Raw genomic sequence first — 6,000 nt, 5'->3', positions numbered from 1 at the left:
TGCTGGCTGGCCACATGAAATGGCTACAGAATGATCACAGGTTTTTGGTGTAAGTGAAGCGTTATGTTTAGCCTATATTTGTACGTGACACATCAAAAGCAATAAGTCAGTATTCAAAGGCAGACCATGCAGAAATACTTACTTGAAAATATGATAAAAAATAACCATGCTAAGGCATATATATGATGCACCAGCAATCTATGTCTTCACTTAGTTTCACCAAATTCCTGCACCTTTTAACTGTATTTGTTATTCTAAAATGTGTTTTGGGCGTTTCTGGGTGTGGCACTATTTTCTGTGTAGTACGGGTGGGCGTGGTTACAGAGCCTGCAGTTTGGGATTAGATTCCAGAAGTGTTTGTTCCTTGTTGGTTGCCGCAATGATGAATGCTAAGACGCCTAGATACAGCGAAGCAAAAAGACATGTTGACAGGGGTCGTTTAATAACTAGAGTCAACCTTGCAATTGCTTGTCTTGGGTGGCATCAGTTGATGTTTGCCAAGGGGATGAAAAGTGACGTGGAGTTGGCCTGTGTTCTGTTTGACCTGTAAGTAATGTTACTTTTAGCTAGCTAGTTATGTTAAGCAGCTAGATGCCCAAGGTTGGGGAGCTTTTGTATTGAATTATGTTCTCCCATCAAGATGTCTTTCTCCCTATGGGAACTGCTGTTACTGTTTACAGTTGCAACTTGGCTAGCTTAGTAATTCTCCAGCATTTATTTAAATCGGGAACTGAACTGCATGCTACTGTATATAGCTACGTGTAGCCAACTTCACTGACAAAGCTAACAGAGTTGCAAAGACTCCCCGTCCTCATCAGTGTTCACCGATGATAAAACGCAGCATAACTGCCTAGGCATCGGTAGATAACCTGCATTTATTTCAATTAGGGGAACTGAATTCGATACAGCATGCATGCTATTTTGCTACGTGTGGCCAACTTCACTAACTAAGCTAACAAAGTTACAAACGAAGACTCCCGTCCTCACCAGGGTTTACTGATTAGAAAACACAGCATAATTTGAAAATAAATAAATAAATAAATATTTTAGTCATTTATTTCTAACTATACCTCAGGAATCTAACAATGTAATATAACAGTTATTTGACAGTGGCTTTATCCAAAGCAACGTACAGTAACTGCAATAACTGCATACCGAAGGACTTTGTAACCACTAAAGAACACAGGTCAGATAAGGTAGCTACAATTCACATAAAGTACCAGTTATCCATAGCCATGGACATATGCATATTATGTTGTATTTGAGAAAATAAAGAGGCTAATATTTGAATAGGATGCTGCGGATCACTTTAAGTAATTCACTTTACAAGTGTATTAACTAGCAATAATGTAGCTATGGACTGCTATTGTTACTTATCCCACTGGAATATGTAACATCAGCAGGACATAGGTACATCATTGTTAGTTAATACACTTGTAAAGTGAATCCTATTCAAGTATTAGCCTCTTTATTTTCTCACAGACTTTTGTGCATTTACACCTTTAACATTGGATCTCATCAGTTGTAGCTACAGATGTGCTCACAAATTGATTTTAATAGAAAGATGAAATGGGGCAAAAATACTAGAATATGAGTATGCTTTCAGTGCTGGATTACATAAACAATTTAACCTTTCCACAGAAAGGGCTGCTGGGTGACTCATCAGGAACTGCTGTAATTCATGGAGGAGCCCCACGGACTGCAGTGTGGTAAGATGCACCATCTGAGTCACATACTTTGGAGGAGAGCGCATGCTTGCTCTCTCCTGAATCAATAACAGAGTTGGCAGCAGCAATGGGTGCTGATATATATGTATATATGTATATATATATATATATATATATATATATGTATATATATATATATATATATATATATATATATATATATAAATACTATTTTCCCTCTTTTCATTTATCTTTCTCTGGAGACACTGACTACTTAAAACTTGAGGATGCAGAAGAATTTGAATACTGTAAACTCTTGTTGCCTCCAATGATAATCCATTCCTCATGAAGCCGAGTCTGTACGCTATACCATGAAAAGCCTACCCACTTCCACTCAGCAGTGGTGTTGCTACAAACACACAGTCCTCATTATAGCTCTACAGCAGACCCAGTGCCTGGCCCAAAGTCTCAGGATAATTATTTTAAATTGCTTGGAGGAACACTGGTCCTGGTGGGCTATATTACCGCCAATTCTAACAAGATGAATCTGTCTGGGTAACACGGGCCTCGTGACTGCAATATGGGCCCAGAGTAGGCACGGTGTGGGGGGTGTGGGGCTAAGGAGAAACAAGCATCCGTTTCCCCGCGCTGAGAACGCAGGGGAATGATCGCGGGCACAGGAGTTAATTAACCGCGTCCGTCGCTGTTTCTCCCACGCTGGCGGTGTGTTATCTTGCGTATGTGTGTGTGTCCGTATGTATGTGTGTATGTGTGTGTGTGTGTGTGTGTGTGTGCACCGCGTGCAGCTCCGACACCCCTGAATCCTGTTCCCTGAGGAGGTTGCCCGATGGTGAGCTCCAATGCAGCAGGGGGCGCCAGACATGCGTTCAGAGTCAAGATCGTTTGCTGCTGTTCTCTTGTAACAGTTACTGTTGAACAATTTCAAATTGAAGGTTCTGCTTAGTTCACCAGTGACATTTACTTTAATTAAGATGGATGTGACAACAAGGAAAGAGAGTTGCACCATAGATTACCCAAGGATTCATTTTTAAAGCTAGGAACAAATATTATTGTGAGAATTACACTAAGGGGTTGGGCACTGCGGACTTTGGTGGGTTTTAATTTCATGCGCTTCTCCTCCTGATACAAAACTTGGTTTAAACCATTCAGTTGGACCTGTATTTGGAATGTACTGTACGCACATCTTGAGCAAGAGACCCTGAGATGCTGAGTAGTTCAAATATTTCTGAAATATGTCCCGGGTTTCTGCTTTAATGACAACTGCTCTGTTTCCATAAGTTTTCTGAGAGCAAGTGAAATCAAATTTAAGTATTCTCGTAATTAGGCCATGCACACATTAAAAACAAACACTATAAAAACAAAAATATATAAAAATTTAAATCCATTGAACATAACAAGTCTGTTATTGTTATATCACCGTGTGCGATATAGGCTGAGTAAATGCACGAGAGATACGGCGTCCGAGGTCCCTTTTCAGGTCCGCCCCGAGATGCTGCGTTGTAGCGTGACACTGCGGAAGAGCCCTGCCCCAGACGAGGACTCTTTCCTGGCCCCTACAGAACGAGAGTTGGCCGGGTAGCGTGTCGGCCGTAACCCGCAGGGGGCCGTGCTCCACAGCGGCACGTTTGCACGCCAGACGAGCGGCTTCCTCTTTTTCTGCCGTCGGTGGCATGGCACGCTCACGCACCGCGCGCTCCGTTTAGCCCTTATTCTCCTCGCTCTCACCTACAGCGGCAGCAGTCGCCTTAACTGCTCCTTGCAGCTGGCAATTACCCCTGCTGAGCGGCGGCTGACTCTTTTCAAGTGCCTTATTAAAGCATTGGCTAGGTTCCAGATAGCTAGCTAGCTACTCGAGGTACATATATTGAAGGTAGTAGAGCAGAGCTGTCTGTTCGACGGCAGGCATATCGCTGCAGCAGCTCTGCGACTGCCTGCCCGCCGAAGTTAAGTGCTCAGCAAACTTTTCTCTCTCCCTGATGAGTATATCCCTGGTGGATATGCAGTCTCTAAGCACCAGAGCCGGGCCCATCACAATGGCAGCCTTTTTGGAGTTGTGCATTGCTATGTCTGTGCTACATCACAACATAGTTGGTTACAACCACCTCCCTGGTGTCACAGCAGGGTCTGTTACACTGCATTTATGGATTATGCTGCACCTAGCTGTGTCTCACTGAATATATTTGTTACTGTAATCCAGAGGTTTCCCAGGCCCCTGTAGCTCAGGGCTTATTGAGGGCTACAGGAATCCCCCAGTGACTTCCTGGTGGGCATCAGCGAGGATTGGTTTGCATGCATCAATTGTGGTACATGTGTCATGACCGGGGTATTGTGAGAAGCTGCCTGTGCAGTTCTGTTTGTCTTGTCAGTGTTGTCATAGTGGCGGACTGGTACCATAGCGTCAGTGCAGTGTCTTGTTCGCTCCTTTAAGGAACCAAGGTTACACATGTAACCTAGACATTTCTGTTCATCGGTCTCCTTATTACATTGCATCTGTACCCCTGTACTGCACCTCTCATGTTAGGGAGGGAGGGAGGGAGAGAGAGAGAGAGAGTGAGAGAGAGAGGGGGGGGTAGACAGGGAGAGAGAGAGAGAGAGAGAGAGAGACTGTTCTCATGCACGCAATGTCTGCATTCTGTGCCTTGCGTAGCCCATTTGCTGGTCTTCCCCCTCCTCTTCATTTAAAAAAAAAAATCTTTTATTCATAGCATACCAGGTGATGAAATATGTATGCCTTGAGTCTGGCATTGAACTAAATGCAAAATGAAAACAGAGGCGGTTTTGTACTGACAGTATGAATATCTCAATCCACAACAAGGCCCACGCCTGCTGTAAATCAGGCATGGGAAGAAAGCACTGACTGGTGTTAATATTGATGCACTCCTAGCAGAGGAAAACAACACTAACTCTGGTGTTAATAATACAGATGTATTCCTGGCAGAGGAAAACAACACTAACTCTGGTGTTAATAATACAGATGCACTCTTGGCAGAAGAAACTACTTTTTCATGCAGTAACTGCTGTTAAAAAACATATCACTTTGATTTGATTATAGTTTACTTTTCCCCTAAAGAACCAGTTATGCAGTCTTTTAAAAAAGGAAACTCAAAGTAGAGGGCAGATGGTAAATGCAGGCAATCTATTTTACAGTCAGCAAGGTTCCACTATCTGGCCCTTCATGTCATTTGGGAATTAATTACACATTTACTTTAAAGGAAGTATGTGGAATTCATTTGGTTTCCCATATGTTAAAAACTGCATTGGAAATGTGTGTCAGATGTACACTATATGCATCTGTATCAGTAATTCAGCATTTATTTCTATTATCAATAGCAGAGCCAGGGAATCCTATATGGGGTGGCCATGATGGGACCAGTAGTCACTGTGGGGTGGCACTGAAATATGAACATAAAAATGTGTCCAGCTAGAAAAAAATAGGCTACTTTAGGTGGTTACAACAAACAACTACAAAATGTACACTAAGGACCAGGCAGTACACCCACCCATTGAAACACATCATAACATATAGGCCTAACCATACCCTTACAAAGGTGGTTCATCTATTCAGGCAGTGGTGGGCTACATAAAATAATTTTCAGAGTATCTGACAAGCAGTTTTTGTTTCCCTTATCCCTGAAAGCCTTTACTGTAGCCGAGTATTACAAGTGTCCTGAAGGCAGGTATTCAGGTCACTTACTACTCACCTGCACACTAGGCCCCTTCTCTGTCACTGTATCTTCAGGAATAGAGACAGTAAGACAAATAAATCATTCAAAGGAGTCCCCTTTGGTCAACTCTATAATCAATACTCAGTATACTCAGGCTGTGAGCCACATTTGAAAGTGTATCACAGTAACAATAGCCTATAAAGGATTTCCTACAAAAGACAGTCACCTGTGTACATATTGAATTCAAATTGTATTCATTTTCTCAAACAAATTATCAGCTCTACAATGAGCTTACAACAGTTGTATTCTGAAAATAAGGGGGTATCCATAAGCAATGGCATGTTCAGAGTAAATGTCAATCTCAAAAGGCTGTGCGCAAAAGTTTTATTTTTTTTTGTAAAATTAATCACAATAGCCCTTAAAAAGATGTATTATACTACAAAGGACTGGCAGTTCTGTTCGTATTTAATTAATTTGGATTTTGAAATTGATTAAATTCATGAACCTCTCATGATATACACGTCTCGTGGCATGTACTCAAGTATACAAAGGAGAGACAGTTGTTTACATATCACATTCATTTGGATTTGGTTCATTTTGATTTAGATATTACATATCAAACTCATTTGGATTTGGATTCATTTTGA

The 6,000-nt window shown here is 41.8% G+C and overlaps 1 long non-coding RNA gene across 2 annotated transcripts in view; it reads left to right on the top strand.

The window, feature by feature from the left end:
* The first annotated feature begins 334 nt into the window (after positions 1 to 334).
* Positions 335 to 6,000, top strand: part of LOC118213284 — a 64,477-nt gene continuing 58,811 nt past the window's right edge. For both annotated transcript variants that reach the window (XR_004762386.1, XR_004762385.1), the window contains exons 1-2: positions 335 to 546; positions 1,642 to 1,709. This is a non-coding gene — a long non-coding RNA (uncharacterized LOC118213284). The remainder of the gene's footprint in view (positions 547 to 1,641; positions 1,710 to 6,000) is intronic.

This window comes from Anguilla anguilla, chromosome 14, assembly GCF_013347855.1.
Source record: "Anguilla anguilla isolate fAngAng1 chromosome 14, fAngAng1.pri, whole genome shotgun sequence".
Taxonomy (NCBI): Eukaryota; Metazoa; Chordata; class Actinopteri; order Anguilliformes; family Anguillidae; genus Anguilla; species Anguilla anguilla.
Note: the sequence above shows the minus strand (reverse complement) of the source record. Positions and strands in the feature narration are given on the sequence as shown.